The 14,699-nt window shown below is 46.7% G+C and overlaps 1 protein-coding gene across 1 annotated transcript in view; it reads left to right on the top strand.

Moving 5' to 3' along the window:
* Window positions 1-14,699, top strand: part of LOC121003537 (zinc finger protein OZF-like) — a 1,338,071-nt gene that overhangs the window by 598,230 nt on the left and 725,142 nt on the right. The window lies entirely within an intron of this gene.

The following is a 14,699-nucleotide window of genomic DNA, read 5'->3' as shown; positions in this document are numbered from 1 at the left end:
TTTGGACATGCAAGCTATAATTGAGATAGTTATGGGAGATGGGGCCCACGCCGCCTGGTTAGCCGGCATGGTCCGGTGGGTGTAAAGTCGCTCACTGAAATGGTGAGCGGACGAGTTAAGTCTGAAGTTTAGGCCAAGCTTATGGCTGGTCTAATTATTGTTTATGAAGTTATTGGTATATATTGATACAGTTGAATTTTGGATTAAGTTAATCTTTAATAAAGCCGGCCGTGGCCTAATTTATTCCACCAAAAAATATTTGTGTCCACGTGTTTTATTATTATTTATAGAGTTGGAGATGTGTAAGTAATCTTATGATACATTCATATGATTTATAATCCCATGTATGGATTCCGAAATTATATAGAGGGATCCGCATGGGATTATAATCATCCCATTAGCTTGTACTTAGTTTGTGGTGGGAAAATTTCCCGCCTAAAAGTGTGTTTAGGTGAGCTAAGTATAGTTGGTTGCTGGGGGGTTTGGGGCAGAGGTAAATCATTGGGTCATTAGGTGACCTATGGGGTAGTGTTGCTGGGCAGGGTAGCCTGGGATGCCCAGCAACAGTTAGTTCATTGGTGGGACAGTTTCAGGGCCCCCCTTGGTTAGGGCTATATAGTAGCGGTAGCGGGCAGTGTTAGGCTGTCATCTCATCAGCGTCTGAAGGAGGTGCTGCCCCCGCCCGCCCTTCCCTGTTGAAAGTTTGTTTTGTTTGTCACGGCTGCTTTATTAGAAGGAGGGTGTAAAGTCGCTCACTGAATTGGTGAGCGGACGAGTTAAGTCTGAAGTTTAGGCCGAGCTTATGGCTGGTCTAATTATTGTTTATGAAGTTATTGGTATATATTGATACAGTTGAATTTTGGATTAAGTTAATCTTTAATAAAGCCGGCCGTGGCCTAATTTATTCCAGCAAAAAATATTTGTGTCCACGTGTTTTATTATTATTTATAGAGTTGGAGATGTGTAAGTAATCTTATGGTACATTCATATGATTTATAATATAAGAAGACAAACCTTCAAAATAGCTTTGAGCCCAGAAGAGTCGCAAAGTTTATTAAGATACGTCAATAAAGATTTTACCGTATATAATCGCAGCGCTGAAAGCTGATTAAAATATATTTTTTCCACTGAAATAGGTCAATAAAGATTTTACCGCATATAACCGCAGCGCTAAGCGCTTAATACATTTTTTTGGGTTACCGAAATATGTCACTAAAGGCATGGAACTCTCCAGAAGCCAGAAGTTCTCTGAAAGGTGCAGAGTCCACCACTTGGAAAGGCTGGGCAGTAGCTGCTGACTGTCCTCGCTGTATAGTGGAGCTGAGCCCACAGCATAAATAGCTTCTCTGGCTGAGGGAACAGCAAAGGACAGAGGCAGGTTGAGGACAGGTGAGGGCCACTGAACCCACTGACTGTTGGCTGGCGGTGTCTGATGTCACTTGGGATGAACTGGATGACGGAGTTAACCAATCAAGAACCGCTGGGTTGCTGGTCAGGACTCGACCGCTAGATGACGCCGGGAGCTCAGGCCTCTGGCTGCGACTCCTGCTGCCACGCACCCTTACTCTGCTGCCACCTGTGCCAGCGCCAGAAACATTTAGGCCTCTGCCCCTCCCCTGTGCATGGCCTGGCACTTCTCTGCCTGACATACGTGTAGCTGAACTAAAAGCAAATTAAAACACCCCTAAAAGCCCCAAATATATTTCTCATTTTGGACTGAAATATGCCACTTTTAGCACAAATAACAGCAAAAGTGACCTGCGTATACATTTATCTTTTCCCACAGATATAAGCCACTAAAGGCTTTTCAACATAGCACTTGCCCCCCAATAACTAATTGCTGGAATGACAGAGCTGTATAATGGCTATATGGATCCCCAAATAATGTTTCCCTGCACTTGTAAATCGCTTTTTCTCACAATGACGTTTTTCCAATGACTATCCCTAGCGGCTGCAGACATGTCTCTCCCTGCACTAAGTGCACTGGTGAATGCCAGAATCAAAGATGGCCGCCGTATCTATAGGGCTGTGACATAGCAGGGCTGGCTGAAGATTGTCTGGATGCATGGCATTATGGGTCATCCCTCCATCTTAGAGTTCCTTGCCCCATGTCTTCACACGTGTAGCCGCCATTTTAGGAAAAATTGCTCTCCGTTACCACGAAGCGCGAGGAAAATCAGATTAATTGCAAATTTAATTTTTCCTGAAATTTGGATTGAATTCCACTTCGTCAGCTTCGATTCGCTCATCTCTACTGCTGTGACCTGCTGACCATCATCTTCCGTAAGGCTGCTGCTGCCTTCATTATGCTGCGGCCTTTCTGCCAACATGTACCGTATGGCTGCTGCTTCATCTGCCTCAGCTGCTGCTCCTCACTGTTACTCTCCTACTGTCACCACCATTAACACCAAGCATCAGCCACCACTATCACTACTACCCCCAGCACTACTACTACCACCATCATCATTAACACAAAGCATCAGCCACCACTATCACTACTACCCCCAGCACTACTACTACCACCACCATTAACACCAAGCATCAGCCACCACTATCACTACTACCCCCAGCACTACTACTACCACCATCATCATTAACACAAAGCATCAGCCACCACTATCACTACTACCCCATCACTACTACTACTACCACCACCATTAACACAAAGCATCTGCTACCACCACCACTACTACCCCCAACACTACTACCCCCACCCCCACCACTACTACCCATATACAGCCCTGTATGTCCATGCTGTACCGCTCCTGCTGCTGCCACTTTATCAGTACCGTCCCCTTCCCACATCCAGACCGCTGCTGCTGCTGCTGCTCCCAATTAGAAGGGAGACGTTTTTTAGGCTCGTTCACAACAAGCCCCTTCTTCTTCTGTGGTTTTTCGTACAGGCGGGCATTCCGACCCGGTCAAGGCATCATTTTTGGACACTTGGTCACCCAAGCCACTTTGTAATATTTTTCTATCCCATAACACCGTGTGTTTAATCGTCTTCTGCCTCCGATAAGGGGCAATTATTGGAAGCTTTGGAAAATGAAAAAGCAGAACACGTATCCCGGCGCGGTGCGATATTACACACGCTGTATGATAACGCATTTCCCCACCGCTATGTATGTCGGTGTCAGTCAGACATCAGTTACTATTGCCGTCATTGGGGTCCGGAGCTTGTGGGGGGAAAAGAAAAATACATAACAAATAAATGAGAAGAGAACAAGTTTTCCTAAAAATGATGACTCCTCGGAGGCTAGAGGGGGTCAAATACCAACTTTTAGGGTAATTGGAGCAACGTCGGTTTAGCCTGAATCGTGTCCGAGCCAAACTTTTTCAAAAATTTTCTGAATCGAGACCGAAACGAATCTCGAGTGTTTTTTTTCTTTTCGGCCAATGACGCAAGGTGGGGCTATTAAAGGGGGCGGGGCTATTTAAGGGGGCAGGGCTGTCCCAGGAATTGTAGGGATCGGATCGCTGGGGGCCCCTGCCAATCATGAGAAAGGGGCCCATGTTCCCCCATTGAAATGGAGCAGCAGAGAAGCTCAGATCAACCACAAAGAAAATCCTTTAAAACTAAAACTAAAATATATCATCGGATAATAATTTTAATCTCCCCCCCCCCCCCCCCCCACAGTAGAAATCCTACATCTGCCCCGACATAAGATATCGCTGACATCATTTCTAATAACTGATATGGAGAAAAGGGACAGAGTTACCCCTAAACATCTCCTGAGCACACACAGAGCCCCGATACCAGCAGATTACATCGCCGGCTCTGCTACATGGACATGACAAAGACTCAGCTGTAGTAACTGAACATTACACATACACAGCTCTGCTGCACACACACTGATAGAAGTCTTCAGAGGCATATTACACATAAACAGCTTGGTTGTATGCACATACAGCTCAACTACACAGACATTACACACATACAGCTCATCTACATAAACATTACAGGTTTACAGCTCTGCTACATACAGACTGGGATTACAAGCAGTACAGCAGAGACCTGTGTACAGGGAGTAGATAATCCTGGTCATGTGATCTTCATGACTCCTCCCACACACGATCACATGGTCATGACATCATCACAGGTCCTGTACCTTCTGCAGCACCGCCTGGAGCCTGACTCCTCCCACACCTGATCACATGGTCATGACATCATCACAGGTCCTGTACCTTCTCCTGCAGCACAGCCTAACTCCTCCCACACATGATCACATGGTCATGACATCATCACAGGTCCTGTACCTTCTGCTGCAGTACAGCCTGGAACCTGACTCCTCCCACACATGATCACATGGTTATGACATCACCACAGGTCCTTTACTTCCTCTCGCAGCACAGCCTGGAGCCCGACTCCTCCCACACATGATCACATGGTAATGACATCACACAGGTCCTGTACCTTCTGCAGCACCGCCTGGAGCCTGACTCCTCCCACACCTGATCACATGGTCATGACATCATCACAGGTCCTGTACCTTCTCCTGCAGCACAGCCTGGAGCCTGACTCCTGTACAAGGTGGTAGAAATTACAGCCCAGGAGGCTCCATAGTGAAGGGTTGTCAGAGGAGGACACGCCTGCCCCCAGGTAAGTGGAACACTCATCACATCCACACATATAAGGCTCCACAGCCAGAAGGATCTGTAGATCTGTCTGCTGGTAATCAACAGATTCCTAAGAACATAAATGAGGAAGTAAGCACGCAGGCGTCTGGGGCAGGACACCAGCTTAAAAATATTAAAATAAGAAACAATTGACAAGAGTTCACTTCTAACTTATAACGCGTTTCGCGGACCGGCCTTCCCCTTCTTCAGGTACAACATAAGCCTGGACCAGGGGGCGTTATATAGAAGACATATCCAGGAGATCTCAGAGACGTGGACTGGAGGAGGGGGCGTTATATAGAAGACATATCCAGGAGATCTCAGAGATGTGGACTGGAGGAGGGGGCGTTATATAGAAGACATATCCAGGAGATCTCAGAGACGTGGACTGGAGCAGGGGGCGTTATATAGAAGACGTATCCTGGAGATCTCAGAGACGTGGACTGGAGCAGGGGGCGTTATATAGAAGACGTATCCAGGAGATCTCGGAGACGTGGACTGGAGCAGGGGGCGTTATATAGAAGACGTATCCAGGAGATGTCAGAGACGTGGACTGGAGCAGGGGGCGTTATATAGAAGACATATCCAGGAGATCTCAGAGACGTGGACTGGAGGAGGGGGCGTTATATAGAGACATATCCAGGAGATCTCAGAGACGTGGACTGGAGGAGGGGGCGTTATATAGAAGACCTGTCCAGGAGATCTCAGAGACGTGGACTGGAGCAGGGGGCGTTATATAGAAGACATATCCAGGAGATCTCAGAGACGTGGACTGGAGCAGGGGGCGTTATATAGAAGACATATCCAGGAGATCTCAGAGACGTGGACTGGAGCAGGGGGCGTTATATAGAAGACATATCCAGGAGATCCCAGAGACGTGGACTGGAGGAGGGGGTGTTATATAGAAGACATATCCAGGAGATCTCAGAGACGTGGACTGGAGGAGGGGACGATATATAGAAGATATATCCAGGAGATCTGAGAGACGTGGACTGGAGGAGGGGGTGTTATATAGAAGACATAACCAGGAGATCTCAGAGACGTGGACTGGAGGAGGGGACGATATATAGAAGATATATCCAGGAGATCTGAGAGACGTGGACTGGAGGAGGGGGTGTTATATAGAAGACATAACCAGGAGATCTCAGAGACGTGGACTGGAGCAGGGGACATTATATAGAAGACATATCCAGGAGATCTCAGAGACGTGGACTGGAGGAGGGGAGGATATATAGAAGACGTATCCTGGAGATCTCAGAGACGTGGACTGGAGCAGGGGGCGTTATATAGAAGACGTATCCAGGAGATCTCAGAGACGTGGACTGGAGCAGGGGGCGTTATATAGAAGACGTATCCAGGAGATGTCAGAGACGTGGACTGGAGCAGGGGGCGTTATATAGAAGACATATCCAGGAGATCTCAGAGACGTGGACTGGAGGAGGGGGCGTTATATAGAGACATATCCAGGAGATCTCAGAGACGTGGACTGGAGGAGGGGGCGTTATATAGAAGACCTGTCCAGGAGATCTCAGAGACGTGGACTGGAGCAGGGGGCGTTATATAGAAGACATATCCAGGAGATCTCAGAGACGTGGACTGGAGCAGGGGGCGTTATATAGAAGACATATCCAGGAGATCTCAGAGACGTGGACTGGAGCAGGGGGCGTTATATAGAAGACATATCCAGGAGATCCCAGAGACGTGGACTGGAGGAGGGGGTGTTATATAGAAGACATATCCAGGAGATCTCAGAGACGTGGACTGGAGGAGGGGACGATATATAGAAGATATATCCAGGAGATCTGAGAGACGTGGACTGGAGGAGGGGGTGTTATATAGAAGACATAACCAGGAGATCTCAGAGACGTGGACTGGAGGAGGGGACGATATATAGAAGATATATCCAGGAGATCTGAGAGACGTGGACTGGAGGAGGGGGTGTTATATAGAAGACATAACCAGGAGATCTCAGAGACGTGGACTGGAGCAGGGGACATTATATAGAAGACATATCCAGGAGATCTCAGAGACGTGGACTGGAGGAGGGGAGGATTTATAGAAGATATATCCAGGAGATCTCAGAGACGTGGACTGGAGGAGGGGACGATATATAGAAGATATATCCAGGAGATCTCAGAGATGTGGACTGGAGGAGGGGGCGTTATATAGAAGACATATCCAGGAGATCCCAGAGACGTGGACTGGAGGAGGGGGCGTTATATAGAAGACATATCCAGGAGATCCCAGAGACGTGGACTGGAGGAGGGGGCGTTATATAGAAGACATATCCAGGAGATCTCAGAGATGTGGACTGGAGCAGGGGGCGTTATATAGAAGACGTGTCCAGAAGATCTCATTGGTCCCGGGTCGGTTAGCTGACATCGCTGGCTGTGTGTAACAGCCATGATCTCGGAACTGTCACCATGTACATAGACAAGGTGACAGTTTGCAGCCATGACGAATCTGTACATCATGGAGGCTTAAATGGTTCATATTCCACCTCTGTCTGCGGAGTCTTTTTTTCATCGGCTGCGCAGTGCGGCGGAGGTACTGCAGACTGCAGGGGCAGGGCATCGGGTAAGGCCACGTTCACACCAGAGAATGCCAGGAATCGGCCGGACAGAATATTCTGTGTGCATCGGTATTAGTTGTGTAGAGGCCGGATCTCTGCCGGACCCCATTATACTGAGCGGGTGCAGGCGGCAGTATCCAGCAGGGTGCACCATGTGACGGTAGGTGCACTGCCCATCATGTTATAGATACATTTCTTTAGATACGTGGGTTTATACGGATATAACACGTATTTTTATTGGAGCGCTGATAAAGTGGTGGGATTTTATTGTTGTGCAGTTTCTGTTCCAACTAGGCGTTCGTTTAAAAACTTTAAACATTAAAATGTATTGGCTCCATGTAGGAAAAAGTAGTTTCGGCAGAAGTCGCGCTAGACTTTGGTGAATTACTGTGTCTTTAAAAACATTTTCAAATAGGAATCAGAAGTCTTTTTCGATACCGAGGTACCAACCAGTACCAAACCCAACTTTGGATTCTTTTTTTAAAATGTTTTTAAAGATGCAGATAGGAATACCAAAGTAATTCATCGAAGTTTCGTGCGACTTCGGCTGATAAGAATTTTGCCTATGCAGAGCCAATACATTTTAATGCTGTACATAAACAGCTAGTGATGGAAGAACATCGGCCGGGACGTTTTGCGAACGCACATTCGCGATTAAATGTTCGCGAACCGCGCGTTCGCGGCGGGCCTCATTCACTTTAATGTCAGGCGAACCTGAAAAACCTTCATGTCATATTTGCAGCCACTAAATACTTACTAGAAGTGCACAAATAGTCCCACAACATGGACAGTCACCTACCAGAGGGGGATCGACAGGAAAAATTCCCACAAAAAATATGTATTTTAATCCGGGACCCTTTTTATGCGTCCTAAAGGGAAACTCTCAATAATGTGCCCTACTGGAGCCTAGAAATTTTTTTTTTTTTAGGCCACAGGAGTACAGGCCCTAAAAATTAGGCATTCACTTAACAAAAAAGAACTTGCGATTATGTTGCTGGAGATACATTAGGCGTTCACTTAATAAAAATTTTACTGTAGGCCACTGGAGCAGAGGCACCAAACATTAGGCATTCACCTGACAGAAAGGGCCTTTTATGCCACTGTATATACATAAGACAAGGACCATTCTTTGCTCTGGTGGTGGCGGATATGTGTGGGCTGGCATGAAATGTGAGGTAGTCCACACTGTCGTGAGCTAGGCGAGTGCGCTTATCGGTCACGATCTTCCCCCCCATCCCTGCTGCGCTGAATGTGCTTTCGGACAGGACACTCGACGAGGGGGAAGCCAAGTGTTCCATGGCAAATTGTGCCAGCTCTGGCCACAGGTCAAGCCTGCACACCAAGTTGTCCAAGGGTTCTTTGCTTCTCAGAGCGCCCACTTCGGCCGTTAACCCGATGTAGTCAGACACCTGTCGGTCTGGGCGTTCCCTGAGGCTGGATGCGGAGGGCGGCTGTTGATGAGTTGGCTGCAAGAATGATCTCATATCCAAAGTGACCAACACATCTTAGACCGCGCACTTCTTGCAGGCGCGGTAGGATTGATACTCGCTGTGGGTGGAAATTCCTCTGCCAGCGCATCTCTCGCAGCAAGGCCTGGAAATGCTGCATTCTGCAAGCCCTCTGTGATGCTAGTAACATGTCCGCCATTTTGTGTTTGTACCGGGGGTCTTAGAACGTTGCCACTGGTCCTTGCCCTTTATGCTTTTTAATACGGGGGTCCCTCTTCAAACACTGGAGCATGAAGGCCCCCATTTGCACTAAATTGGAAGTGGTGGAGTGCCCTGGCTCCTGCTCATTGCCCAGAAGAATGTTGTCCTCGGTCTCCTCCCCCCAGCCACGGACAACACGAGGGATCCCCGAAAAGTTTAAAGTCCCCCCTCAAAGCCTGCTCTTCTTGCTCCTCCTCCTTCCCCAGCCATCATCCACCTCTGATTCCTCTTCACACTCCTGCTGACTTGTCTCAGATGGAGTAGCCCCCCTGGGAATTCATTCAGCATTGCGACTTCCTCATCTTCCAGCTCCTGCTGCTCGACGGCTTGATCAATGACACGACGCAATGCACGCTCCAGAAAGAAGGCGTAAGGTACAATGTCACTGATGGTGCCCTGACTGTGACTGACCAGTTTGGTGATCTCATCAAATGGCCGCAGAAGTCTGCATGCATCGCGCATGAGCAGCCACTGGCACTATGAAAAGAAACCAAGCTCCCCAGAACGTGTCCTACTGCAGAGTTCGTACAGGTAGTCATTAACGGCATGTTGCTGCTGGAGCAGCCTATCAAGCATATACAAGGTGGAGTTCCAGCTCGTCAGGCTGTCACAAATCAGACGTCTGACGGGCAGGTGGTGTCACCGCTGAACATCAGCAAGGCAAGCCATGGCCGTGTAAGATCTTCTAAAATGGCCAGAGATTTTCCTGGCCTGCCGCATGACGTCCTGGACCCCGGGGTATTTGGCAACTAATCGCTGCACGACTAAGTTCAGAACGTGTGCAATGCACGGCATGTGTGTCATTTTGTTCTGTTTCAGCGCGCTCAGCAGATTGGCACCGTTGTTGCACACCACTTTACCAAATGTCAAATTGAGCGGGGTTAGCCACTGATCTGCCTGTGACCGCAAAGCTGAAAGCAGTGCAGGACCGATGTGGCTCTTTGCTTCCAGGCACAACAGCCTCAGCACAGCATGGCACCGTCTCACCTGGCACGTCAAATAGGTTCTAGGAAGCTTAGGGGGTGCAGCGGAAGAGGCGGTAGCAGTGGAAAAGGAGGAGTCAGCCAAGGATGAGATAGAGGATGGAGTAGGAGGAGAAGAAGAGGCCTGCATGCAATCTGCAACGGTATCACCAAATCCACACGGGAGCCAGAAGGTTCACCCAGTGGGCAGTAAAAGTTATGTACCTTCCCTGCCCGTGTTTGCTAGACCACGTGTCTGTGGTCAGATGTATCTTGGCACTGACACTGTGTGCCAGAGATATTTTCACTTGCCGCTGAATGTGGCCATATAGCTCTGGGATGCCCTTCTGGGAGAAATACTTCCTTCCGGGGACCTTCCATTGCGGTGTGCCAATAATTTTCTAAAGGCCTCTGAGTCCACCAGTTTATATGGCAGTAGTCGGCGGGCTAGCAGTTCCGATAAGCCAGCGGTCAGCCATTGGGCAAGAGGGTTATCCGGCATCATTATCTTTTTTACTCTCAAACATTTGGGCCACGGAAGCCTACCTTCTGCCAGATGAACGAGATGATGGCACAGTGGAAGGTGGAGTGGTGGACAAATTAGAGGAGAGAGGAGAATGAGAAGAGGCAGGACGTGGAGCGTCGGGAGTGTGGCTTTGTGGGTTCTGACGGCGTTGCTCCCACTGGGCTTGGTGATGGGAGGCCAGGTGCCTTAAGGCGGTCGTCCCTAGGTGAGTGTTGGGCTTACCGCGACTTATGCCTTGACAGCACAGACTGCAGATGGCAACACTATTGTGCCGGCGTCCTGGGAGCGCAAGATGTGACCGTGCATGGTGGATGGCTCTCTCCAGATACATTTTCCAGTCTGATTTTTGCCTCCTGTGCACTGAAAGTTCTGCCTGCTTCTCTTCCTTCTCCTCCCTATCTGCTGCTCAGTCTCTCCCTCTGAACTCCCTGTGGCAGGCGCAGCACTAGGAAGTGCCTTTTGCGCTGTGGCATTAGAAGAATTTTGATATTTCTGACTGTAATCCCTCTAGCGCCGTTCTATGGAAGCAGTAGGTTTAAAGAGCACACCAAATGCTTGAAATAACTTCTTTATTAACTTCAACTTTTCTTCATATATAACACTGCCACCTCCGCAGCAGATAGTCCATGTACAAAACACGTGTTGGATAAAGTATTATAAAATGGCGGTATGCATAAGATGGTGGTTCAACTGTTCAATCTTGTCATTCAACATAAAATGGTGGATATATTTCTCTCTTGAGTGTCTGTACTCTCACTTTAAGTTATTTAAGCACTTTAGGATCTCTCTGAGAGGCATATCTGAGGTTAACCAATAGTTCACTTGCTCTACTTGGTTTGAAGTTTGCTCTATACAATTGCTTATGATCTGGTATGAGCAGTTCGCATTAGTATGCAATTAGTTTGGATTGTATGATTGTATGGCTCACTAGTTCGTTTGTATGGTGGAACTGTAAGTAAACATACATACAGTTGTGTTCAAAATTATTCAACCCCCAATGCTGTAAAGGGTTTTAGGGAATTTAGTGTACATTTGTAATTTGTGTTCAGAATGAAATCTTACAAGGACTTGTTAAAGAACCAAATGCAACTAAAATGACATCAATTGTTTTTGTAATACAGTATTAACTACTTGCCGCCACACTAACGCTTGCGGCGCTCCCAGGCTACACTAACGCCGATTGGCGTCATCTCGCGTGAGCCGAGATTTCCTGTTCACAGGATCGGAAGGTAAGCGAATGGATCTTCAGCCTGCCAGCGGCGATCATTCGCTGGCAGGCTGGAGATGCGATTTTTTTAACCCCTAACAGGTATATTAGACGCTGTTTTGATAACAGCGTCTAATATACCTGCTACCTGGTTTTCTGGTGGTCCCTTTTGCTTGGATCGACCACCAGAGGACACAGGCAGCTCATTAATAAGTAGCACCAAACACCACTACACTACACCCCCCCCCTGTCACTTATTAACCCCTGATCACCCCATATAGACTCCCTGATCACCCCCCTGTCATTGATCACCCCCTTGTAAGGCTCTATTCAGACGTCCATATGATTTTTACGGATCCACTGATACATGGATCGGATCCGCAAAACACATACGGACGTCTGAATGGAGCCTTACAGGGGGGTGATCAATGACGGGTGTGATCACCCTATATAGACTCCCTGATCACTCCCCTGTCATTGATCACCCCCCTGTAAGGCTCCATTCAGACATTTTTTTTGGCCCAAGTTAGCGGAAATTTTATTTTTTTATTTTTTCTTACAAAGTCTCCTATTCCACTAACTTGTGTCAAAAAATAAAATCTCACATGAACTCACCATGCCCCTCACGGAATCCAAATGCGTAAATTTTTTTTAGACATTTATATTCCAGACTTCTTCTCACGCTTTAGGGCCCCTGAAATGCCAGGGCATTATAAATACCCCACATGTGACCCCATTTCGGAAAGTAGACACCCCAAGGTATTCGCTGAGGGGCATATTGAGTCCATGAAAGATTGAAATTTTTGTCACCCAGCATGGGTATATGTAAAATGACACCCCAAAAAACATTGCCTAACTTCTCCTGAGTACAGCAATACCACATGTGTGACACTTTTTTGCAGCCTAGGTGGGCAAAGGGGCCCACATTCCAAAGAGCACCTTTCGGATTTCACCGGCCATTTTTTACAGATTTTGATTTCAAACTACTTCGCACGCATTTGGGCCCCTAAAATGCCAGGGCAGTATAACTAGCCCACAAGTGACCCAATTTTGGAAAGAAGACATCCCAAGGTATTTCGTGATGGGCATAGTGAGTTCATGGAAGTTTTTATTTTTTGTCACAAGTTAGTGGAATATGAGACTTTGTAAGAAAAAAAATAAATAAAAATATCATCATTTTTCGCTAACTTGTGACAAAAAATAAAAAGTTCTATGAACTCACTATGCCCATCAGCGAATACCTTAGGGTGTCTACTTTCCGAAATGGGGTCATTTGTGGGGCTTTTCTACTGTCTGAGCATTGTAGAACCTCCGGAAACATGACAGGTGCTCAGAAAGTCAGAGCTGCTTCAAAAAGCGGAAATTCACATTTTTGTACCATAGTTTGTAAACGCTATAACTTTTACCCAAACCATTTTTTTTTTTACCTAAACATTTTTTTTTATCAAAGACATGTAGAACAATAAATTTAGAGAAAAAATTATATATGGATGTCGTTTTCTTTGCAAAATTTTACAACTGAAAGTGAAAAATGACATTTTTTTGCAAAAAAATCGTTAAATTTCGATTAATAACAAAAAAAGTAAAAATCAAAGCTCTATTAGTGAGAAGAAAAGGAGGTAAAATTCATTTGAGTGGTAAGTTGCATGACCGAGCAATAAACCACTAAAGTTGTGGAGTGCCGATTTGTAAAAAAGGGCCTGGTCACTAGGGGGGTATAAACCTGTGGTCCTTAAGTGGTTAAATGTTTTTTTGTGATTTCTTCATTGACACAATTATTCAACCCCTTAAAGACTACCACTCTTAAGAACAGAGGTTCATTCAAGTGTTTTCGATCAGGTATTGAAAACACCTGTGGATGTCAAGGAGCAGCAATCAAGCATAATAAGCACCAATTAGGCAGATTTAAAAGGACTGTGATACTCAGCTCCTTCTAGACATTTACTGGTGTGTTTACAAACATGGTGAAGTCAAGAGAATGGTCCAGGAAGACAAGAGAAGAGGTGATTTCTCTTCACAGGAAGGGCAATGGCTATAAGAAGATTGCAAAGATGTTAAACATACCAAGAGACACCATAGGAACCATCATTCGCAAATTCAAGGCAAAGGGCACTGTTGAAACGCTACCTGGTCGTGGCAGAATGAAGATGCTGACTTCGACTGCTGTGCGCTACCTGAAGCGCAAAGTGGACAAAAGTCCCCGTGTGACTGCTGAGGAACTAAAAATGGATTTGTCAGATGTGGGTACTGAAGTTTCAGCTCAGACAATAAGGCGCATACTGCGTAATGAAGGCCTCCATGCCAGAACTCCCAGGCGCACCCCCTTGCTGTCTCCAAAGAATAAGAAGAGTCGACGGCAGTTTGCCAAAAGTCATGTGGACAAACCACAAAAGTTTTGGGATAGTGTTCTGTGGACTGATGAAACAAAATTAGAACTGTTTGGGCCCATGGATCAACGCTATGTTTGGAGGAGGAAGAACAAGGCCTATGAAGAAAAGAACACCTTGCCTACTGTGAAGCATGGCGTGGGGTCAATCATGCTTTGGGGCTGTTTTGCTTCTACAGGTACAGGGAAGCTTCAGCGTGTGCAAGGTACCATGAATTCTCTTCAGTACCAGGAGATATTGGATGAAAATGTGATGCAGTCCGTCACAAACCTGAGGCTTGGGAGACGTTGGACCTTTCAACAGGACAATGATCCCAAGCATACCTCCAAGTCCACTAGAGCATGGTTGCAGATTAAAGGCTGGGACATTTTGAAGTGGCCATCGCAGTCACCAGACTTAAATCCGATTGAGAACCTCTGGTGGGACTTAAAGAAAGCAGTTGCAGCGCGCAAGCCTAAGAATGTGACTGAACTGGAGGCTTTTGCCCATGAAGAATGGGCGAAGATACCCGTAGATCGCTGCAAGACACTTGTGTCAAGCTATGCTTTGCGTTTAAAAGCTGTTATAACTGGAAAAGGATGTTGTACTAAGTACTAAGATTGAATGTCACTTGGGGGTTGAATAAAACTGATAATGATGTGAGCACAGAAAATAAATTTGTGGTTATTTCATTATAAATGTTATGTTATATTTGTCTGACTTACAAGTGCCTCTTTGAT

Source organism: Bufo bufo, chromosome 6 (assembly GCF_905171765.1).
Source record: "Bufo bufo chromosome 6, aBufBuf1.1, whole genome shotgun sequence".
In the NCBI taxonomy this organism is placed as follows: Eukaryota; Metazoa; Chordata; class Amphibia; order Anura; family Bufonidae; genus Bufo; species Bufo bufo.
This window is presented reverse-complemented; position numbering and strand designations above follow the sequence as displayed.